General features: G+C 37.2%; 2 long non-coding RNA genes across 2 annotated transcripts in view; one reads left to right on the forward strand and one right to left on the reverse strand.

The window, feature by feature from the left end:
• LOC109027208 (uncharacterized) overlaps positions 1-23,621 on the forward strand; it is a 632,904-nt gene that overhangs the window by 273,654 nt on the left and 335,629 nt on the right. The window contains exon 2 of the long non-coding RNA XR_002006313.3: positions 12,788-12,842. This is a non-coding gene — a long non-coding RNA (uncharacterized lncRNA). The remainder of the gene's footprint in view (positions 1-12,787; positions 12,843-23,621) is intronic.
• Positions 1,187-23,621, reverse strand: part of LOC129534229 (uncharacterized) — a 150,915-nt gene continuing 128,480 nt past the window's right edge. Inside the window, exon 3 of the long non-coding RNA XR_008680731.1 lies at positions 1,187-1,322. This is a non-coding gene — a long non-coding RNA (uncharacterized lncRNA). The remainder of the gene's footprint in view (positions 1,323-23,621) is intronic.

Consider the following 23,621-nt stretch of genomic DNA (forward strand, 5'->3'; position numbering starts at 1 on the left):
GTTAGGTCTATTTGTTCTTAAGGTCAAAGTGACTAAGTTAGGTTCAAGTCCAGAATACATTTGTATGCAATAGGCTAGTAACTAATTTCTTCAAAGTTTTACAACTTTGCATATTCTCTTCCTAAATATGTCTTTTTTATTAGGAATCTTTATACAAAAGTGGTCAGTATTATACATTTTGTGACTAACAGTACTTACATATACCGCCTGAACCCATGTTACCAGACAGAAGTTACGCTTGTGATATAAACTTTGTCAATGTTATTTCACCTGATTAGCCTTTAATTTCTCAAAGTTCTACATATCTCCTAAGTTAACAGGATGTTTCTCCTTTTGTGAATAGCCATCTCTTGCTGAATATTATCACTTACCTGGGAATAGAATTCTTCACATGTGGTATAAATTACTCTCTATATTTAGAAATATTCTTACAGTTGAAATGCTTATTCTCTATGTCTGTACAATCTTTTCTCATTTTCTCATCACTTATTTAAAAGTGCATAATTTTTATTTTCGGCATAGTCATGTGTCTCTTTTTATTTGCATTTTTAAGCCTCTCATTTCTCTTTCACTTTATTGGAAAAGACAATGTATTGGGATAATTTATGCTGAAGTAACAAAAAATGCCAAAATCTCAATAGCTTAACACACCCGAAGTTTACTTTGGTGCTCCTGTTACATGTCCACTGTGGGTCACTTGTGGAGGTTGGGTGTCTGTTCCACAAAGCCACTCCTCACTATCCTATGCTGGCTCCATTTCGATGTGTTGCTTCATAGTTTTTCAGCTCCTGGGGCAATGGGGGCAGGAGTTAAGCACTTGAAATCAAATGCTTCCTCTGCAAATGATGTGTATTATTTTCCCTTACATTTTTTTTGGGGGGGTGCAAAATCAAGGCCCATCACCACCATTACCTTCAAAGAGATAGAGAAGCACAATTTTTGTATACTTAGAAGTAGAGAACAGGCTATTAGTAAGCATTGGTAATAATCTACTATACAATAATTTTTACTGTTCTTTTTTTTAATTATACTTTAAATTTTAGGGTACATTTGCACAACGTGCAGGTTAGTTACATATGTATACATGTGCCATGTTGGTGTGCTGCACCCATTAACTCGTCATTTAACATTAGGTATATCTCCTAATGCTAGCCCTCCCCACCCCCAACCCCACAACAGGCCCCGGTGTGTGATGTTCTCCTTCCTGTGTTCATGTGTTCTCATTGTTCAGTTCCCACCTATGAGTGAGAACATGCGGTGTTTGGTTTTTTGTCCTTGCGATAGTTTGCTGAGAATGATGGCTTCCAGCTTCCTCCATGTCCCTGCAAAGGACATGAACTCATCATTTTTTATGGCTGCATAGTATTCCATGGGGTATATGTGCCACATTTTCTTAATTTTTACTGTTGTTAAACCTCCTCAAATCTAAGCACAAGCACATAACACATGCCTTAGCAGATTACTATAATATGCAAGGTTATGGTTAAGGCTAAAATGACTACATTTGTAATATGTTGATGGTGGGCAGAGTTGATAAACTTTGCTCCAGATGTAGACTTTTTGTGTGTCTGTGAGGGTACTTTAGTTGAAAGTAACACAAGACTGGAATGGATCCTTTGCACTGAACCTCGTAATTTCCCGTGGTATGGGCTTCCTTCTTGAGATGATTGCCACTTGCCCACTTGTTAAGTTTTGACAACTTGGGTGACAATCTTCAGCAGGTTCAAGGTTTTGACTTGTGTAAAGAGAGTATCTGAATTCTTGGGGAAAGTGTGTAAGGCCATAACTAATGTCCAAATATAAATACTTCTTAAGTAAACAGATTTAGAGGCAGTTTTCAGAGACCTTGAAGATTCTGTAAACACTCTTTTTACCTACCCCTGAATACTGGCTTGAAAGATTTTTTTCAGGTTTCTCAATTCATAGTTCACACAGAAGAAGCTGCTAACAACTGAGCAGCTTGTGGGCTAACAGCTATGAACTGAGAAACTTGAGTTCTCAGTTCATACTTGGGAACTATGAAGAAAACTCTTTGAGATGCTTCTTGTGTGCTAACAACTATGAACTGAGACCTGCTCTATAAAGGTAATAGGGAGGCAATGAAAAGGATGTTACTGATTTTATTAAAATAATAATTCTTTTTAAAAGGTATTAGCTCAGTGACATAAAGTTAAATTCCTGGCCTTAGCTTCCATACAACAAGTTCAGAAATGGCTCATTAACTTTTTAGTTAAAAAGAAAACAATCTTTCAAGCCAGTGTTCAGGGGTAGGTAAAACGAATATTTATAGAACCTTCAAAGTCTCTGAAAACTTCCTCTAGACCTGTTTACTTTAGAAGTACTACTTACATTTGGACATTAGTTATGACACTACACACTCTCCCCAAGAATTCAGACATTCTCTTTACACTAAAGTCAAAACCTCAAACTTGCTAAAGATTTGTCTCTCAAGTTGTTAAAACCTAACAAGTAGGGAAGTGACAGTCCTCAAAAAGAAGTTCCTCAGTTTTATTTCTCAGAGATGTGAATATTGCTTATACAGTCCTTAAATAACCACTGCAATGACCTAATTATTACCAACTTCTTCTTGTTTATTCCTCCCTCCCCGCTCCTTTCCTTTGTTTCTTCCATTGTTCCCTCATATTTTCTCTCTTGTTTTCGTTCTCTCACGTGCCTTCTCTCTCTCTTTTTCTCTCAGGCTATGGTTTTCTCTCTTTCTTTCTCTTTTCTTTCATTCTTTGAATTAACAAGAAGTAAATAGTTCTTTCTGAAATGCTTTGCTTAGCACCACAGCACTAATTATTTAATGTTCTCTTGGAGAATAACTTAAACATGACACACATAAATGGAAGCTACTCAGACTAATTGTTCCTTCTTTAATTAAATGATTAAGTATGATTTGTAATTTGAAAAAAAATTAAAAGTTAAGCAATAATTAATTAAAAGTTTGTTTTACTTTCTCTTAGTTTTCTATTTCTTAGGAAGGAAATAGGATATAATTTTGTACTGCTGCATAAATCCTGGCAGAAGCGAGACTTGCTATGGGCAATTACCTAGGGTAATCAAATGGAGCCTTGTAAACTCCTCTCACCAGTTTCCCTATATTATTGCTGACTTAGGGAGCCCTATGACATGACATGACTGTTGTCTCAGCTTTGTCTTCCTGCCTTCCAAATCTTTATGTTTTTCAATGACAGATCTCATTGAAAATTAACTACAAAATTTACTAAAATAAACTTTTTTTCCTGAAGTGACAGGAATAATTTCTGTTCACTGACAAGAAATAAATGTTTTGTTTTTCTTTCTTTTTTTTTTTTTTAGACGGAATCTCTCTTTGTCACTCAGGCTGGAGTGCAGTGGGGCGATCTCAGCTTGCTGCAACCTCTGCCACCTGGGTTCAAGAGATTCTCCTGCTTCAGCCTCCATACATGCATTTTTAAAATTTTTTATATTTTTATTTTTTTTTATTATACTTTAAGTTTTAGGGTACCTGTGCACAACGTGCACGTTTGTTACATATGTATACATGTGCCATGTTGGTGTGCTTTACCCATTAACTCATCATTTATATTAGGTATATCTCTTAATGCTATCCCTCCCCCAGCCCCCAACCCCACAACAGGTCCTGATGTGTGATGTTCTCCTTCCTGTGTCCAAGTGTTCTCATTGTTCAATTCCCAACTATGATGGAGAACATGCGGTGTTTGGTTTTTCGTCCTTGCAATAGTTTGCTGAGAATGATGGTTTCCAGCTTCATCCATGTCCCTACAAAGGATAAGAACTCATCATTGTTTATGGTTGCATAGTATTCCATGGTGTATATGCGCCATATTTTCTTAATCCAGTCTATCGTTGTTGGACTTTTGGGTTGGTTCCTAGTCTTTGCTATTGTGAATAGTGCCACAGTAAACATACGTGCGCATGTGTCTTTATAGCAGTATGATTTATAATCCTTTGGGTATATACCCAGTAATGGGATGGCTGGGTCAAATGGTATTTCTAGTTCTAGATCCCTGAGGAATCGCCACACTGACTTCCACAATGGTTGAACTAGTTTACAGTGCCACCAACAGTGTAAAAGTGTTCCTATTTCTCCACAACCTCTCCAGCACCTGTTGTTTCCTGACTTTTTAGTGATCGCCATTCTAACTGGTGTGAGATGGTATCTCATTGTGGTTTTGATTTGCATTTCTCTGAAGGCCAGTGATGATGAGCATTTTTTCATGTGTCTGTTGGCTGCATAAATGTCTCCTTTTGAGAAGCTTCTGTTCATATCCTTCGCCCACTTTTTGATGGGGTTGTTTGTTTTTTTCTTGTAAATCTGTTTCAGTTCTTTGTAGATTCTGGATATTAGCCCTTTGTCAGATAAGTAGATTGCAAAAGTTTTCTTCCATTGTGTAGGTTGCCTGTTCACTCTGATGGTAGTTTCTTTTGCTGTGCAGAAGCTCTTTAGTTTAATTAGATCACATTTGTCCATTTTGGCTTTTGTTGCCGTTGCTTTTGGTGTTTTAGACATGAAGTCCTTGCCCATGCCTATGTCCTGAATGGTATTGCCTAGGTTTTCTTCTAGGGTTTTTATGGTTTCAGGTCTAACATTTAAGTCTTTAATCCATCTTGAATTAATTTTTGTGTAAGGTGTAAGGAACAGATCCAGTTTCAGCTTTCTACATATGGCTAGCCAGTTTTCCCATCACCATTTATTAAATAAGGAATCCTTTCCCCATTTCTTGTTTTTTGTCAGGTTTGTCAAAGATCAGATAGTTGTAGATGTGTGGCATTATTTCTGAGGGCTCTGTTCTGTTCCATTGGTCTATATGTCTGTTTTGGTAACAGTACCATGCTGTTTTGGTTACTGTAGCCTTGTAGTATAGTTTGAAGTCAGGTAGCATGTTGCCTCCAGCTTTGTTCTTTTGGCTTAGGATTGACTTGGCAATGTGGGCTCTTTTTTGGTTCCATATGAACTTGAAAGTAGTTTTTTCCAGTTCTGTGAAGAAAGTCACTGGTAGCTTGATGGGGATGGCATTGAATCTATAAATTACCTTGGGCAGTATGGCCATTTTCATGATATTGATTCTTGCTACCCATGAGCATGGAATGTTCTTCCATTTGTTTGTATCCTCTTTTATTTCGTTGAGCAGTGTAGTTCTCAATGAAAATAAAACTCAGTGTAGTTTTATTTGTAGCTCTTCTTGAAGAGGTCTTTCACATCCCTTGTAAGTTGGATTCCTGGATATTTTATTCTCTGAAGCAGTTGTGAATAGGAGTTCACTCATGATTTCGCTCTCTGTTTGTCTGTTATTGGTGTATAAGAATGCTTGTGATTTTTGCACATTGATTTTGTATCCTGAGACTTTGCTGAAGTTGCTTATCAGCTTAAGGAGATTTTGGGCTGAGACGATGGGGTTTTCTAGATATACAATCATGTCATCTGCAAACAGGGACAATTTGACTTCCTCTTTTTATAATTGAATGCCTTTTTTTTCCTTCTCCTGCCTGATTGCCCTGGCCAGAACTTCCAACACTGTGTTGAATAGGAGTGGTGAGAGAGGGCATCCCTGTCTTGTGCCAGTTTTCAAAGGGAATGCTTCCAGTTTTTGCCCATTCAATATGATATTGGCTGTGGGTTTGTCATAAATAGCTCTTATTATTTTGAGATACGTCCCATCAATACCTAATTTATTGAGAGTTTTTAGCATGAAGGGCTGTTGAATTTGTCAAAGGCCTTTTCTGCGTCTATTGAGATAATCATGTGGTGTTTGTCTTTGGTTCTGTTTATATGCTGGATTACGTTTATTGATTGGCATGTGTTGAACTAGCCATGCATCCCAGGGATGAAGCCCACTTGATCATTGTGGATAAGCTTTTTGATGTGCTGCTGGATTCTGTTTGCCAGTATTTTATTGAGGATTTTTGCATTGACGTTCATCAGGGATATTAGTCTAAAGTTCTTTTTTTGTTGTGTCTCTGCCAGGTTTTGGTATCAGGATGATGCTGGCCTCATAAAATGAGTTAGGGAAGATTCTCTCTTTTTCTATTGATTGGAATAGTTTCAGAAGGAATGGTACCAGCTCCTCCTTGTACCTGTGGTAGAATTCGGCTGTGAATCCGTCTGGTCCTGGACTTTTTTTGGTTGGTAAGCTATTAATTATTGCCTCAATTTCAGATCCTGTTATTGGTCTATTCAGAGATTCAACTTCTTCCTGGTTGAGTCTTGAAAGCATGTATATGTTGAGGAATTTATCTATTTCTTCTAGATTTTCTAGTTTATTTGTGTAGAAGGGTTTATAGTATTCTCTGATGATAGTTTGTATTTCCGTGCGATTGGTGGTGATATCCCCTTTATCATTTTGTATTGCATCTATTTGATTCTTCTTTCTTTTCTTCTTTATTAGTCTTGCTAGCAGTCTATCAATTTTGTTGATCTTTTCAAAAAACCAGCTCCTGGATTCATTGATTTTTTGAAGGGATTTTTGTGTCTCTATCTCCTTCAGTTCTGCTCTGACCTTAGTTAATTCTTGCCTTCTGCTACCTTTTGAAAGTGTTTGCTCTTGCTTCTCTAGTTCTTTTAATTGTGATGTTAGGGTGTCAATTTTATCTCTTTCCTGCTTTCTCTTGTGGGCATTTAGTGCTATAAATTTCCCTCTACACACTGCTTTAAATGTGCCCCAGAGATTCTGGTATGTTGTGTCTTTGTTCTCATTGGTTTCAAAGAACATCTTCATTTCTGCCTTCATTTCGTTATGCACCCAGTAGTCATTCAGGAGCAGGTTGTTCAGTTTCCATGTTGTTGAGTGGTTTTGAGTGAGTTTCTAAATCCTGAGTTCTAGTTTGATTGCACTGTGGTCTGAGAGACAGTTTGTTATAATTTCTGTTCTTTTACATTTACTGAAGAGTGCTTTACTTACAACTATGTGGTCAATTTTGGAATAAGTGCAGTGTGGTGCTGCGAAGAATGTATATTCTGTTGATTTGGGGTGGGGAGTTCTGTAGATGTCTCTTAGGTCAGCTTGGTGCAGAGCTGAGTTCCATTCCTGGATATCCTTGTTAACTTTCTGTCTCGTTGATCTGTCTAATGTTGACAGTGGGGTGTTAAAGTCTCCCATTATTATTGTGTGGGAGTCTAAGTCTCTTTCTAGGTCTCTAAGGGCTTGCTTTATGAATCTGGGTGCTCCTGTATTAGGTGCATATACATTTAGGATAGTTAGCACTTCTTGTTGAATTGATCCCTTTACCATTATGTAATGGCCTTCTTTGTCTCTTTTGATCTTTGTTGGTTTAAAGCCTGTTTTATCTGAGACTGGGATTGCATCCCCTGCCTTTTTTTGTTTTCCATTTGCTTGGTAGTTTTTCCTCCATCTCTTTATTTTGATCCTATGTGTGTGTCTGTATGTGAAATGGGTTTCCTGAATACAGCATACTGGTGGGTCTTGACTCTTTATCCATCTTGCCAGTCTGTGTCTTTTAATTGGAGCATTTAGCCCATTTGCATTTAAACTTTATATTGTTATGTGTGAATTTGATCCTGTCATTATAATGTCAGCTGGTTATTTTGCTCGTTAGGTGATGCAGGTTCTTCCTAGCCTCGATGGTCTTTACAATTTGGCATGTTTTTGCAGTGGCTGGTACTGGTTGTTTCTTTCCATGTTTAGTGCTTCCTTCAGGAACTCTTGTAGGGCAGGCCTGTTGGTGACAAAATCTCTCAGAATTTGCTTGTCTGTAAAGTATGTTATTTCTCCTTCAGTTATGAAGTTTAGTTTGACTGGATATGAAATTCTGGGTTGAAAATTCTTTTCTTTAAGAATGTTGAATATTGGCCCCCACTCTCTTCTGGCTTGTAGAGTTTCTGCCGAGAGATCCTCTGTTAGTCTGATGGGCTTCCCTTTGTGGGTAACCTGACCTTTCTCTCTGGCTGCCCTTAACATTTTTTCCTTCATTTCAACTTTGGTGAATCTGACAATGATGTGTCTTGGGGTTGCTCTTCTTGAGGAGTATCTTTGTGGCGTTCTATTTCCTGAATTTGAATGTTGGCCTGCCTTGCTAGATTGGGGAAGCTTCTCCTCGGTAATATCCTGCAGAGTGTTTTCCAACTTGTTTCTATTCTCCCCGTCACTTTCAGGTACACCAATCAGACGTAGATTTGGTCTTTTCACATAGTCCCATATTTCTTGGAGGCTTTGTTCATTTCTTTTTATTCTTTTTTCTCTAAACTTCTCTTCTCGCTTCATTTCATTCATTTGATCTTCCGTCACTGATACCCTCTCTTCCAGTTGTTTGAATTGGCTACTGAAACTTGTGCATTCGTTACGTAGTTCTCATGCCTTGGTTTTCAGCTCCATCGGGTCCTTTAAGGACTTTTCTGCATTGGTTATTCAAGTTAGCCATTTGTCTAATCTTTTTTTCAAGGTTTTTTACTTCTTTGCCATGGGTTCAAACTTTGTCCTTTAGCTCAGAGAAGTTTGATCATCTGAAGCCTTCTTCTCTCAACTTGTTAAAGTCGTTCTCTGTCCAGCTTTGTTCCATTGCTGGTGAGGAGCTGCATTCTTTTGAAGGAAGAGAGGCTCTCTGATTTTTAGAATTTTCAGTTTTTCTGCTCTGCTTTTTCCCCATCTTTGCGGTTTTATCTACCTTTGGTCTTTGATGATGGTGACGTACTTATGGGGTTTTGGTGTGGTTGTCCTTTCTGTTTGTTAGTTTTCCTTCTAACAGTCAGGACCCTCAGCTGCAGGTCTGTTGGAGTTTGCCAGAGGTCCACTCCAGACCCTGTTTGCCTGGGTATCAGCAGCAGAGCAGGCCCTGTTTGCCTGGGTATCAGCAGCGGAGCTGCAAAACAGCGAATATTGGTGAATAGCAAATGTTGCTGCCTGATCATTCCTCTGGAAGTTTTGTCTTAGAGGGGTACCCGGCTGTGTGAGGTGTCCGTCTGCCCCTACTTGGGGGTGCCTCCCAGTTAGGCTACTTGGGGGTCAGGGACCCACTTGAGGAGGCAGTCTGTCCGTTCTCAGATCTCAAGCTGTGTGCTGGGAGTACCACTACTGTCTTCCAAGCTGTCAGACGGGGACATTTAAGTCTGCCGAGGTTTCTGCTGCCTTTTGTTCGGCTATGCCCTGCCCCCAGAGGTGGAGTCTACAGAGTCAGGCAGGCCTCCTTGAACTTTGGTGGGCTCCACCAAGTTTGAGCTTCCTGGCTGCTTTGTTTACCTGCTTAACCCTCAGAAATGGCAGGTGCCCCTCCCCCAGCCTTGCTGCCACCTTGCAGTTTGATCTCAGACTGCTGTGCTTGCAATGAGTGAGGCTCCATGGGCCTATGTGTGGGATATAATCTCCTGGTGTGCCATTTGCTAAGACCGTCAGAAAAGCACAGTATTAGGGTGGGAGTGACCCAATTTTCCAGGTGCCGTCTGTCACCACTTTTCTTGGCTAGGAACGGGAATTCTCTGACCCCTTGCACTTCCCTGGTGAGGCAGTGCCTTGCCCTGCTTCAGCTCTTGCTCGGTGCCCTGCACCTACTGTCCGACAATCCCCAGTGAGATGAATCCAGTACCTCAGCTGGAAATGCAGAAATAATCTGTCTTCTGTGTCGCTCATGCTGGGAGCTGTAGATTGGAGCTTTTCCTATTTGGCCATCTTGAAACCACCCCTCTCACAAGCATTTTTAAAAGAGAAAAGTGTACAGCTTTTACATGGCCCAGCAGGAATCAAAATGAATTCTAGTAAAATTTGGCCAGGTGGCACCTGCCTTTTGAACTTTGGAAAGAAATTCTAAATGCTGAGGAAAGCCACTTTTATTTCAGAAATAGGGTCGGTTCTGGAAAAGAATTCTAGTCAGTGGAATAGCATCAATAGAAAAAAATACCCTTAAACTATTCTAAGATGTTTTCAAAGTAAAATATGTGATTAAATAATATGTTTAATTTGGGAAAAATTTAGGCTATATAAATAAGGCCAATCCTAGTTTAATCTGAGCTCCCCAGGATGTAAGTTCTACAAAGTTGTAATTTTTAGTTAATCTTTCCAACTGGCTCTCATTTTGAGTGTCTCTCTAACTTTTAATAAGCACAGCAACTAGCACATACTTAGCAATCAAGTGTCTTCTTGACCTGATTTCATTTATAAATCAGTCATCAACTTGCCAGTCAAAAATTCTTAGGCAAACATTTTAACATTTTATCCAAAACCATGGGATTGGTAGTGTGAATCTTCCAAGTAAAACAAAATAGGTCCAGCTCCGCTGGCCACATACTTCTTGTCTATGCACATGGCTCTTTCCAAATCGCTGGCTAAACTGTCACCCCATCCTTGCTGCTCTTCTCAGATCTTTTTATGTGGCTCAGGACATAATATGCCTTACCAGATGTTACCCTGACACAGTCATGGAAAAACAGCCAGTTTCACAGTCTTGTATTCACCAAAGATATTAATTTTTGCTGAGCAGAATCCAAATTGGGTGATGTCTTTTGTTTTCTTTGGGGTTTTATTCACTGATGATAAACACCCATGCTGAGAAGTCAGGAACAGATTTTTGTTATTTAGAAAGAACCACAGCAAATGAGAAAGATCCACTCAAAAATATACATTTGAGTCTTCAGGACAGGGCTTCCTGGACCTGTTGATGCTAGTATGTGATACACAGCCTGTATCCTGAGATTGGTAAATTCAGTCAAGTTACTAAAGACTGTCAGAGAGGACGGAAGGAGCCCATTATAAGACTGACAGACTTAGCTGGAACCTGGAAGTTTTTTTTAGAAATGGTTTTCAATAACAATTGTTATATACCTGCTTAAAAATGAGATGTACCCTCCTTGTCACAATCCCCTACATATTGATGTTGAGTTTGATAGCAGTTATTTTATCATTACTGGGTTTTCTCTAAATCAAGATACTAAGTATTTCTACTTGAGAGATGGGATGGCAAAAATAGAGAATTTTAAGTTTTAGCAATGGCATTTTCTTCTTCCAGTATAGTTCATACTTTAGACAAATGTCGCATTATTTGATTTCTAAAAGGGAAGTGTCCACTGTAATAGTTGATAGGCTCATAAAAGATGTGTTTTGGATAAGGGATCTAACAATTCTATGGGAAATGTTATTTATTTCTGCCATGATAAAAGCATCTTAACTGTCTGTCTACATGATTGCCAGATTTAATAAACTGTTGCTCAGTTTGAATTTCAGATGATTATAAATATATTAAATGTCACAAGTATTGCAAGAGAAATGCTCTACACATTATGTTAAAATGATTTGAGGTTTATCTGAAATTCAAATTCTACTGGTGCCCTGTATTTTGTCTGGCAATTTACCTGGTAGGTGACTCATTTATGTGCCACCCTCCTTCACAGTTGCCACAGCAAGGATGGCAGAAAACCTTCTGCAACAACATGCACCTCAAGACCCTCAACTCTTGCCAGCATCCTATTTTCCAAGTAAGGGTTCCCAGTGTTAAGAAAAGGACCACTGCAGCTTGCTGTCATTGGCAAAATTCCATGCTAACTTCAGCTGGAATTGCAGAGCCAATATCATAGAATTATATCAGAGTGGTACCTGGAATCTCTGAAGAGTCTCCTGAGAAGAGCTACTCCTGCAATAGCTCCCCAAACTTCAGTTCACAGGGCTACATTAAATAAACTACCTGAGGAGCTCTCGTTTGTGAGTGGTCAAACTAAATTTCATTTTGGTCTTATCTAGCAGGAAACAGATCCAGGAGAAAGTTATCTAGCATGATGATTATAATATTTTACCTTTGCTCCTACCCTCCATGTCCCTATCCTCTGCAAAGGGAATGACTACAGAGAGTATGAATTTTTCATACTTGTCACAGTTTGTCCAAGAAGAGTTAAGAAACCAACCCTGTACTATTTCTTTTCTTTAATGGTGGAGAACTAGCATGTGCCTTGGGCATACACTCAAAGGCACATCCTGGTTCTCACTTATATTGATCACACATAGGGTAACTTATAACCCTTCTTTGAGAAATATACCAAAATAAACCTTTCTAAGAAAGAGGAAGAAGGGAAATTGCAGACCTATAAGCCTCTCTTATACTATACTTATACATATTTGCTTTGCTTATGTATATACTTTAAAAAATACTTGAGATTTAGTTATGCATATATTATTATGTTCAGCATCAATAGGTATAATGGGTACAGCAAAGATAAAAATCAGAATTTTTACATCATCTGAGAATATAGTTTAACAGAGGCTGCTGATATATGGCTATGAACCAATTGAGTAACAATGCAATGTAGTATATGAAGAAATGCCATCGTTGGTCATAGAAAGAAGGAAGGCACAATAGTTCAGTGAAATGGTAAATACGTGTAGTCTTAAATGGATCTTGATGGGTCCATGTAATTAATGAAGGGGTATAGGAAACAACAGAAAGGAAGGCTGAAAAAGAGCAGGGGCACACAAGGGTCAATGAGTACTGGGTCTAGATGAAGGAGAAGACTCCTGTGGAGCAAATGGGATACCTTGGCAGAGGGAGAATGATGCAATATGATGACAACCTATGGTGTTTGAACTTGGTGTTATAGGCCGTGGAAAGTTGTTGGAGATTTTAGAGTCCTCAAGTGACATGATGAAAGGGTTCTAGCAGCAATACGTAAACTAGATGAGAAGGAAAATAGTGAACTTTGACAGTGTAGGTGTTGGTTGTGCACTTTCACTCAGAGTGAGTCTGAAAGCCAACAAAAGATTTAATGTAATGTAAAACACATACACTAATATACATAGAGATGTATATAATATGAGTATAAAGCGAGCTCTGCTCTCTTTTTCCTTCCCAGAGAACTGCCCTTCACGATGCTATGCAATCCCCAGGAGAAGCACGTTGAAAGCTGAGTGAGTTTCTTACATTACCTCTGTTCTTTGATGTGACTGCATTGAGGTCAAGCTATACGTTGTGTTCATTCTGTTTCTTGGTATTCCATCATTGTTATATTGCAAAGGGAGAGGGGTGGGAAACTATAGCCCTTCTTGTCCAGGAAGAGTTTTTATTTTTATTTTTTAAGATGTTGCTAGGCTTCATGATTATAAATAAATTAAAACCAGAAACTGTGTTTTCTCTTGGGCACGTACTTAAAAATAGTCTTTGAAGTGACATGGTTAAGTGTCAAAGGAAATCCCCACTGCAGTCAATTTTAGAATAATTCCTAAGGACCTCAGGAATGTGCAACCCATTGTTGTATGCAAGTGGAAAATAAGCTGTTTTTTAAAAAAGTGTATACATTATAAGGGAAAAGCAAAACTAGCATGATGAGATCACTGATGTTTTCAATATAAAAAAAGTACATTTTAAATAACAAATAGATTTTAGCTTCATTCTAACTAATTTTCCCTGTGCTGCAAGAAAAATAAAAGTTCCAGAATCCTGACAGAAAACAGAATGGGAATAATGATATTCTTAAAAATCCTTGATGTTCCAAAAACAGATTTCCTGTTATTGTGGCACCTATAACTCCTTGTTTTTATTACTGCTTGTAATGTAATCTCAATTTTTATTGTTGTCTTAATTCCAAAGTCCTTTGGGCTGTATCTTCACCATGAAGTCAAAAGTAGAGAGTGGAAAACTGGATTAAATTCATAGGCTTGCCTCAAGTATCTGATGGGCATTTGCTAATCAAAATGTCAATCTCCATGTCCTTAGGCAACTCAAATATTACTTGAGTTGGTGATCTTTCAGAAGAGATTTAACATTTAAATGTGTTAAATGGTGATCTTTCAGAAGAGATTTAACACATTTTCTGTCCCCAAATAGCTTTCACTTTTATTCAAACTTAGATTTGGTGGTGGGGAGGAAGACATTAAGGAATCAGTGAATCAATTATTTTTGCACTTGCCATTCTGAAAAGTGCTATGAGGGAAAATCTAACAAATGGAAATTTGTGTATATTTGTAGAAGATGAAGAGCAGGAAAGAGAACATTCTAGGCAGACTGCATGTGGCAAGAACTTACAGCAAGACACTAACACATGAGGAAAGAAACAGAGACCAATGTTGTGGAGCTCACCAAGTGTGCTGAATTATATATTCTTTCACAATTACTTATTCCTTTTCTGCCCTTGGATGCTTCCCTGCCTAGACTTTGGGCTTGGCCATATTGCTTTTTGGACATTGAGATATGAATAGACATACTATTTTTCATACATGAGCTAGTACTTTCGATGCAATGGCATGGCTTAACTAGGATCCTCTTTCCTGCCCTCTGCCTTGATAGAACAGAATGCACTGAATCCAGATGGATCTTTACACCTTCATCCCCAAATGTGAAGAAAGTGGTGAAAACTGCATTTCCCTTACAGGCTAGAGAAGAATCTCAGAGATTAGCTGGCCAAACTTGGCATGTAATGTGAGCAAAAATGACCCCTTGAAATTTTAAGCCATGAGATTTGGGGGAGTTGTTTGTTGAGCATTAGTATTAATTTAACAAAAGCTGACAGAGATTGAGGATGGAAAAAAGAAACAAAGAAAAGCAAGAAGATAAAAAAAAGGCCAGATCATTCAGGAACCTGTAGGCAACATTAAGGATTTTGTTTAAACATAAGAATAATGGGAAGTCATTGAAACCAGGTCTTGACACAATCAGGATTTTGTTGAAGAAGAGGAGAAATCACTCTGGCTATACCAAAAACCAAAACAATATAATAACCCCAAATGGGCAAAAGTGCAGATTAATGTTCGTAAGTTATTGCAGCAATGAAGGCTATCTAAAATGTATTGAGTACTTGTTGCTAGGCTTTCTTCTAAGGACTTTACACAATGTAATGGCTAATTAAATCATTATAATGAGGTAGGCCATTTTATTTTTCCTATTAACTATGAGCAAATTGAGGCACAAGGAAGATGTCTTAGTCCATTCGTGCTTCCATAACAAAATACAATAAGCTGGTGGCTTGTAAACAATAGAAATGTATTTGTCACAGATGTGGAGGTTGGGAAGTCCAAAGTCAAGGTGCCAGCAGATTTAATGTCTGGTAAGGGCCTACTTTCTGGTACACAGGTAGTGACTTCTGGCAGTGTTCTTATTGGTGGAAGGGCCAAGGCAGACCTCTTGGGCTTTTCTTATAAGGGCAACGAATCCCATTCAGAAGGGCTCCACTCTCATGATCTCATCTCCTCCCAAAGGCCTCACATGGTAATATCACATTGGTGATTAAGTTTGTAAACCAGAAATAAAATTCTAAGCCAATTCTAAGCCCACCTCTCCCTTTGGCCAAGGGCATTCCAAATTATTCTGAAAAAATAGTTCAGGCCATGATGGGAAATGGGAGTCAGACAAACATCAACACAGAGATCTTAAGACTGATAGAACAGACTCTTTAAATCTGATAAGAAACATTTACAGTCTATTTTTTCTGAAATCCTGCTACCTGGAGCCTTCATCTGCATGATAAAACCTTGGTTTCCACAACCCCTTATTTTGTTTTATTTATTTATTTATTTATTTTGAGATGGAGCCTTGCTCTTGTCACCCAGGCTGGAGTGCAGTGGCATGATCTCGGCTCACTGCAACCTCCACCTCCCAGGTTCAAGGGATTCTACTGCCTCAGCCTCCTGAGTAGCTGGGATTACAGGTGTGCACCACCATGCCCGGCTAATTTTTGTGTTTTTAGTAGAGACGGAGTTTTGCCATGTTGGCCAGGCTGGTCTCGAACTCCTGACCTCATGATCTGCCCACCTCGGCCTCCCAAAGTGCTGGGATTACAGGCGTGAGCCACCGTGCCTGGCCCCACAACCCCTTATTGTAACCCAGACATTCCTTTCTATTGATTCCAGGTCTTTAGATAATAACTCTTTCAAGCAATTGCCAATCAGAAAATCTTTAAATCCATCTATGACCTGGAAGCTCCTGTTTTGAGTTTTTTTGTGTTTCCAGACCAAACTGAGGTACATCTTACACACATTGATTGATGTTTCATGTCTCCCCAAAATGTCTAAAACCAAGCTGTACCCTGACCACCTTGGGCACAAGTTGTCAGGACCTCCTGAGGCTGTGTCTCAGGCATATCCTTAATCTTGGCAAAATACACTAAATTGATTGAGACTTATCTCAGATACTTTTTTGGTTTACAAGTTTCAACATATAAATTTTAGAACACAAAAACATTGAAACTATAGCAGAAGAGAAACAACTTTACCAAGGTTCCACATATATTAAGTGGCAGAGCCAGTAATTCAATTCAGACAATCTGGCTTCACCGCCTGAGTTCTCAGCCAGAGGGATGCAGAAGACAGAGGATGGTGGTTTGAACTGGGGCTGAAGAAAGGGAGATGGAGAGGCTCAGAAGAAGTTGAAAGATATTTGCAAAGTAGAAATATCAGGACTTGATTTTTGATAGGCTATGGGACATAAGAGCAGGAGATTTTAAAGATAACTTCCTTATATGAGAAATGGGTAATATACTGAGATGGGGATATTGAAGAGGAAAGGTTGGGAGGTGAGATTCTGATTTCTGATTGTAAGCTGCTTGAGAGTAGAAGCTGTGTGATATCAAGTGTTTTGCTTTGTCTGTTGTAGAGACACAGTGACAATATGTAAAATAAATGAGTCATATTATTTACAAAGCCCATTTTAAATAGCATGAGACTTTCGTATAACAATTCTTTTTCATGAAGATGAATTTCTCTGAAGTGTTTCTTTTGCTTAAGTTCACAAATTTGAATCAGAACGAACACTCATTTTTGGCATGGATATCTTCTCCATACACACAAGATAAATTCTTGTGTTATAGTTTTGTACTTCACTGCTACTTCATTTTATTAGTGGAAAATGCTCCTTCCTGAGATGTACCCATATACCATTCCGCAGCTTCATTGTCATGTTAGTGCTAATTTAATGTGATTCAGAGTTTCAACATAGAACAGCATTTATTTTGCTAATGCAGCAATGAAAGAACAAGCATTTATTACAGGACTGCCCTGTGCCCACACTATGTAAACAGGTTATAACAAGGTTATTTCATTGACTCCAACTATTCTTTTACAAATTGCAGGTGTTTTTTGCCTTGGCCACAGTTTCCTCTTGTTACATTGTATTTCTGGACTATTACAGTCATTAGATTGTACTTTTTAAAAGAATATTTTAGAATAATGAATATTAAGTATGAATAATAAAGGTAAACTTTCTTTAAATTTACTGAAGTTCATCTGGCCAAATTATGCTGCTGTCCCTTAAAGTGGCCACTTAAGAAAGCTGGAGTCTTTTAGAATCAATATGACTGAATTACCTCATCCGTTGTAAGGGTCCCAAAGAGACTTGCTGCCCTTATGGTTTAATGAAGCCCACTATCCCTTTGTTTACCTTTTCCCTATTCATGGCTGTGCTCACTGCCACCTGACTGTCTTCAGCTGAGACACTTAAGTACAATCTTGAAGCCACATGATTGTGAACAGAGACCCATGGGACTGTCAGGCCAGAAGAAAACAGAGACTGGAGTAAGATTTATGTAGGGATGCCAAGGAAGAGCTACTTATTTGTGTATTATCTGTCTGAGATAAATGTGTGTGATCAAGGTGACATATAAAGTACTCAGCAACCAGTATGGCATGTCTGTCTACAATCAGAAAATATGCAGCTACCCATTAAGACAGAAATAAATCACCAGTCATAATAAATACCAACCACAAATAACTGTTAGGGCCTACAAATGGTTTCTGGTTAAATATCAGTCTTGGGAGCAGTTTGTCAAGCGGTGTAAGTGTGAGTTGTAAGAAGGCTAGGGCTGCTTATACTATGTAAAATTATGCACTTATTTGTCTCAATTACAGGATATAACTGACTGAAAAAGGAGTACAATGACATGTTTTAGCAAATAGGTCAACCCTAAGGAAGATATTTGTTTACAAAATTGATAGTTGTATTTCCTAAGACATTATGTATATTATCTGGTACTTTATAATGTATGAAGTATGTCTATGTCTGCCATTTCATTGGAAACTTACTGGAGTCTTGAGAGGTGAACAGGATTAGAGAGGTTAAGTAATTTTCCCAAGGCCATATGGCTAATAAACAGAATAGTTATGATGAGATGACAGTCCTTTTAGAAAGATGTGAAATTATAAAAATAAATTAATGGTTTTCTTACAAAAGTTGAATGGCTTCAGAACAACATAGGGAGGTTCAAAATTACAGTGAAATAAATAGTAACAGATGTTTTTCTTGGGCAATGATAGTGAAATAAGGTAAATTTTTAAAAATAATTTTGTGTATAAAACAAAGTTTGTGTACATTGAACTATCAGAAAACAAAGGTGTCACTGTATCAGCCACCCATGTGGACAATCTGTGTTTGTTTAGCATCATCATCGTTCCTGACTCTGGATTTATATGCTACTGATAAGTAATCATTGTCTTATACTTATTCACATACAAGCACTTAATAGTGAAAAATATGACATACCATTAATTCAGTAAAAAAAAAATAATGTGTTCAGGGTAACTAAGCAGCACAGTAGCATCACCAGAACACCTGTATCAGCTGCTAAACAACAGCAACCACAAACAATGGCAGGCTTTTAGCCTCCACCTGTGAGGCTGTGTTTTGATTAAAAGGTTACTATACATTGTACTTTTTAAATTTTTGATACTGTGTTTATGCTTATGAAAATTAAAAAATGGCATATATTTGATGGCCTTTCTAGACACTGATCTTGATTCTGTTAAAAATTCATTTTTTCTACTCGTTGTCCAACTCCAATAAAAGGAACAAGGAGTCCTTGGAGAAATGGCTGAGTCTAAAGCTGAGGTCGAAAAAGTACAAGATGAGTCTCACCATCTTGCATTACCAGGAAATAAATTGTGAAAACAAAACAAAGCAGAAACAAAAGGATGCAGCTGTGTTCAAGGAACATGGAAGCCAATTTGAAAGAGCTCCCAATGGCCAAAGCTGAACAATTTGAGCAACAAAATGAATAATGTAATATTGAATTATAGTATAAAATATAAAATAAGTATCCATGGGTCTATAGTGATAAACATGATTTGTTGAATAAATATATTGGGGCAAGGAGATAAATATTCCTTACATAAAATTCCTAACAATACATGTATAAAATCCCTTCTCCAGGAGATGAAGTTTTATGACCCCCTACAACCTTGCCACCTTTGAGCGTGAGCCAAACACTCACACTCAATTGCCGAATATTTTATATTTTAGTGACTTTCTTCCAAAGAATAGTGTATGGAAAGGGAGAAATAGTAACTTTACAGTGAAGAACCCTGGTAATTACCACCTTAACCAAATGATCAAAGTTAACATCACCAGTAACAACTAATGTTCATGTCATCTACCCCTGATATTACTTATTTAGAAGGGTACTTTATATTCAATGTAATTTTTCCAAAAACCTATAGCCTCAGTTTAATCATAATACACTAGACAAACCCAAATTGAATGGCATTCTATAAAATATCTAATCAGTACTTCTCAAAACTTCAAGATCATGAAAACAAAGGGAGATTGAGAAACTGTCAGGAGCTAGAGGAGCTCTTCAGATGTAAGAAGTAAGCGCAATATGGAATCCTGGATTGGGAACTGGAACAGATATTTCCAGAAATGGAAAGACTGGTAAAATAAGAATAGAGTCTGGAGTTTAGTTAAAAGTAATGTAACAACGTTGTTTTCTTAGTTTTGAAAATATATAATGGTAAAGTCAGACAATGGAGTAGGGGAAACTGAAACCAGGGTATATGAGAACTGTGTACTATCTTTGGAACTCTGCTGCAAATCTAAAATTATTCCAAAATAAAAAGTTTATTACAAACAAATTATTTGTTTCAAAGAAAGTCCTTGTGTGCATGAATCTATGGATCTGTCTGTATACGCATATATGCATGAATGTCAATCAATAGAGTTTAGAATATTGTTGACAATTCCATAATATTGAGTAATAGTGACTTTTTGGTTTAATGTTTCTATTATATTTTGGCCATTTTTTGTATGTGTTCATAAACCCACATGATTTTTATGTTCCTGTTGTCATACTCAAGAACATCTTCACTATTTATGTATACTTTCATTCAGCTCTGAAGTGAAAGTGTTTTAAACATCAACTTTTTTTCAGCATTAAAGAGTCTTCTGTTCAGGGACATGAGGCAATGGAAAGCCAGAGCACATACCTGCTTTTATTTCTACAATGATTAAAGAGTCAAGAGCCTCCTTGGGGTAGCATTCCATAGAACAGGGATTTGTCTTTTCGTAACAGTTAAGAAACATCACATCAAAGTTCTTACATTCCTCTCGAGCTTCCAGACCTCACACAGTTTCTGTCTCTGTTGATTTTCAATTTGTGAAGCCATGATAATGGCAAATATTATCTGTTTTTCAAGAAAAAATAACTTGGCATATACACTTATCTGTAGTAATATGTCTAGGATGAATAAGAAAATTTGTGAAAGTAGAACTGGCTATTTTGTGAAGTAAGAAGAGAATTGTGGAAGGCCAGCATTTCCTGGAAAGGTTTGTTGTTCATCAAGCTCAATTTGGTGTGCCTTGGAGGGAAGAATAAGAAAGAATGTATCAAATTCCCTAATGTTGAACTTACTAGTATATCAATAACATCACCTATTCAAGGCTTTATATCTCTACACTAATCTGGCCTGATTTGAGGAAGCTACTGATCCATTTTTCATGTCTAAATACTTTCCAAAATGACTTAATATTTTTGTTTGTCCTCCCAGATTTTTGCAGTCAATTCCCCTGTCCTTCAGACTGTGTGCATGAGATACCAAACCAACTAGTAAATTCATTGAAAAAAACCCAAAAAACAAAAGCCATATTCATCTTGTTGTTGGGCATTGTTTTGATAAACACGTTGATTGATGATGGCTCTTGTTCCAATCTGTTGCAGAGTTGTATAGACACAGCCGCCTATTCTGCCATACAGCAGTTTGGGGAATTTTTTCTTGACTTGAATGATTTGCCAATGTCTACAATGCAGACATAAACAATTTCCTCTTATTGCTAGGCTCTAAATAATGATAAAATTTAATAATGCTAATATTTGGAAACATCCTGGCAATTGTTTGAGTTTTCTTTTTATATTCAATAATTTTACATTGATTATAGTTCATACATTTTAACAACTAAATTCTTAGGTAATGTAACAGCTGTGAACTACACCAATTTTTTAAAACTAGATAACCCAAAATTTCAAATATATAGAAATTAATGCATTAAAATCCTTCCTCACATCTAAAATGCTTCTCAAGTGGTAAAATCAATCACTGAACTATGAAAGGATAGGTATTCTTAATCATTAATCAATGGACCTAAATAAGTTACCAACAAAAATGTTAATAGCAGCTTTTAGATTCTGATTCTACATACATATTTCCTCAAAAGATTATAAAACCAAAGATAGTAAGATTTCTCCTCCTTTTTTAAGTAAAATAATTAATTGGTGAGAAATGTTTTCTCTTAAAAATATTAACTTGCTTTCCAAGGATATGTTAGTCAGTTTTTATTATTGCTCTTTTCGTTTTCTCCTTTTGGATTATGGGCTCTCAAATCTGATCCTTAACACTCATGTTCTTGAAATTGGAGGCTACTGAGATATTATTACTTCTTATCCCCACTCCCTGAAGGTATGACCTGCTAAGCTTTATGGGACAATGTTTGTTTTAGTGAGGCAACTATTTACAAGATGGAGTCTTCCACATGGCACTCTGGCGGAGGTGCCCACTCTACCTAACTTCATGGAACTACTGCAATAAACCTTTGGGGGTAAGAATAAGGGAGAAGAGATTGAATAGAAATTCCCAAGACTTTGCTAGCAAAAAATGTTTTAACCAGGACGTTTTTCAGAGTTATCTGATTCTTATGTGTAATAAATTCTCTGGTAGGATTCTGTGGAAAATGGTCTACAGTAGTGAGAGTTTGTGTTAATGGGGTCTGGAATAGAGGCAACAAAATGTTCTCTCTTTTTCACTGGTTTTTTTTCTGTTAGTCCCAAGTGTAATCTTTGGTCAGAATTCTTGCTCCTGACTTCACCTCTGAGTCTGTTTGGAGAAAGGGCTTAATGAAAACTTAGTATTATTTTTTTTTCTTACCTTTTTGACTGAGGGAGAGCAAATAATTTTTAAGCAGTAAATTTTAAAATATAAGCTCTTAGTTTCATGTGAGCTAGACATCTTTTCTTTACTTGTTTCCAGGTATTATTCTTTACTGTCTGTAAATTCATTGTGATTTTTTTTTGCAGAAATTATTTTCTGAAAATAAAAACACATTATGCCAAGGACCTTGTAAAGTCATGTCTGAGGAACTCAGATGCAAGCGTCTTGACTCCTGCCCTTGGGGAATGTGAATAAGAGAGGGAACAAAGGATGAGTCACTTTGTCATCCAAAGGACTGACATGTACGGAAAATTTTGAAAAACAGCAAATGACATTAAAATTTCTGAGAACATATAATGGAATTTATATGTTCTGGTTTTCAAAGTAATCTAAATTTATTATATACATTTCGAAAATATAGGAAAGGAAAAAGAAATCAATCAAAAGCTGAGAGATAATTGTAACATTTTGGATCTTTTCTTTAAATTTTTAAAAAATGAAATTATTTAATAGTTTCAATACTCGTATCTTTAAAATACTGGAAGAAAAATAAATCGTAGGGTAATTTAATTTAATATTTTTGTTTTTCAAAGTAAAACAAATGCTCTTGTTGTTACTATTATCCCAGGTTTATTATCACTTTGAGAGTGATGTTTTATTTGTTTCTCTCAAACTCTTTAAGAACAAATGAAACCTAGATTGTTCTAAAGCATGCTATTCCTTTGGATATGGACTTTTGAATCTCAGTGTAGTTGATTTTAAGAAATCCAAAGCTATGAAGACAAAATTCTCTGATATTTGTCTTCCTAAGTGGAAGACAACAATGGAGCAAATTAACATTGATTGAATAAAATAGAAACACTTGTATGTATGACGTTCTGTACAAATATTCTTTTCAGAATTATTATACAGGCTACAATATTTTGTTTCAAATTATGAATCTTCAACTTAGGATTATTTAGGACATCAGTTTTGTTATTTTTGTTGTTTGTAAAAAACCATCAATATGAAAAATTTGGTAGAATTGACCCAAAACTTCTACTCACTTTTCTCTTGGGACGGGATAAAGGGGGAAATAAGAGGAAGGGCAGAGTGCTGTTGAGTTCAGCACTTTGGTCTATCAGCTTTTTCAGTGACCACAGATTGAACTTCTAATGCAGCCAACTCTCCCAAAATACTTGTTTTTGGTCACAAAGGGAAACAAAATGAGGGTGTATGAGTCACTCTACATTCTTTAAAGTTACTTGCAAAACAATCTTCTTAAGAGGGGAGCAGTAGTGTCATCTTTATCTTGAAAGACCGTATCTTCAATAATTGAATAATATGAGCAAACTACCATAAGAGATGATGCAGACATTTAATTTTAATTATGGGTTCCAGCTATATCCTTTGCTAGGACTAACCACAGCAAAATAGCAGAAATTCTAGAGTTTACTAGATACCTCCTAAGAAATCCAACTGTCAAAGAACAGCCTTCTGCACCCAGAACACAGCTGCTAGCCTATCACCTTGAAGCAGTAGTTTCTGTGGTGGAATTAGTTGAAAGAAGATAGTGCTTTGAGACTAGGG

The sequence above is a fragment of the Gorilla gorilla genome, chromosome 5, assembly GCF_029281585.2.
Source record: "Gorilla gorilla gorilla isolate KB3781 chromosome 5, NHGRI_mGorGor1-v2.1_pri, whole genome shotgun sequence".
NCBI classification, from domain to species: Eukaryota; Metazoa; Chordata; class Mammalia; order Primates; family Hominidae; genus Gorilla; species Gorilla gorilla.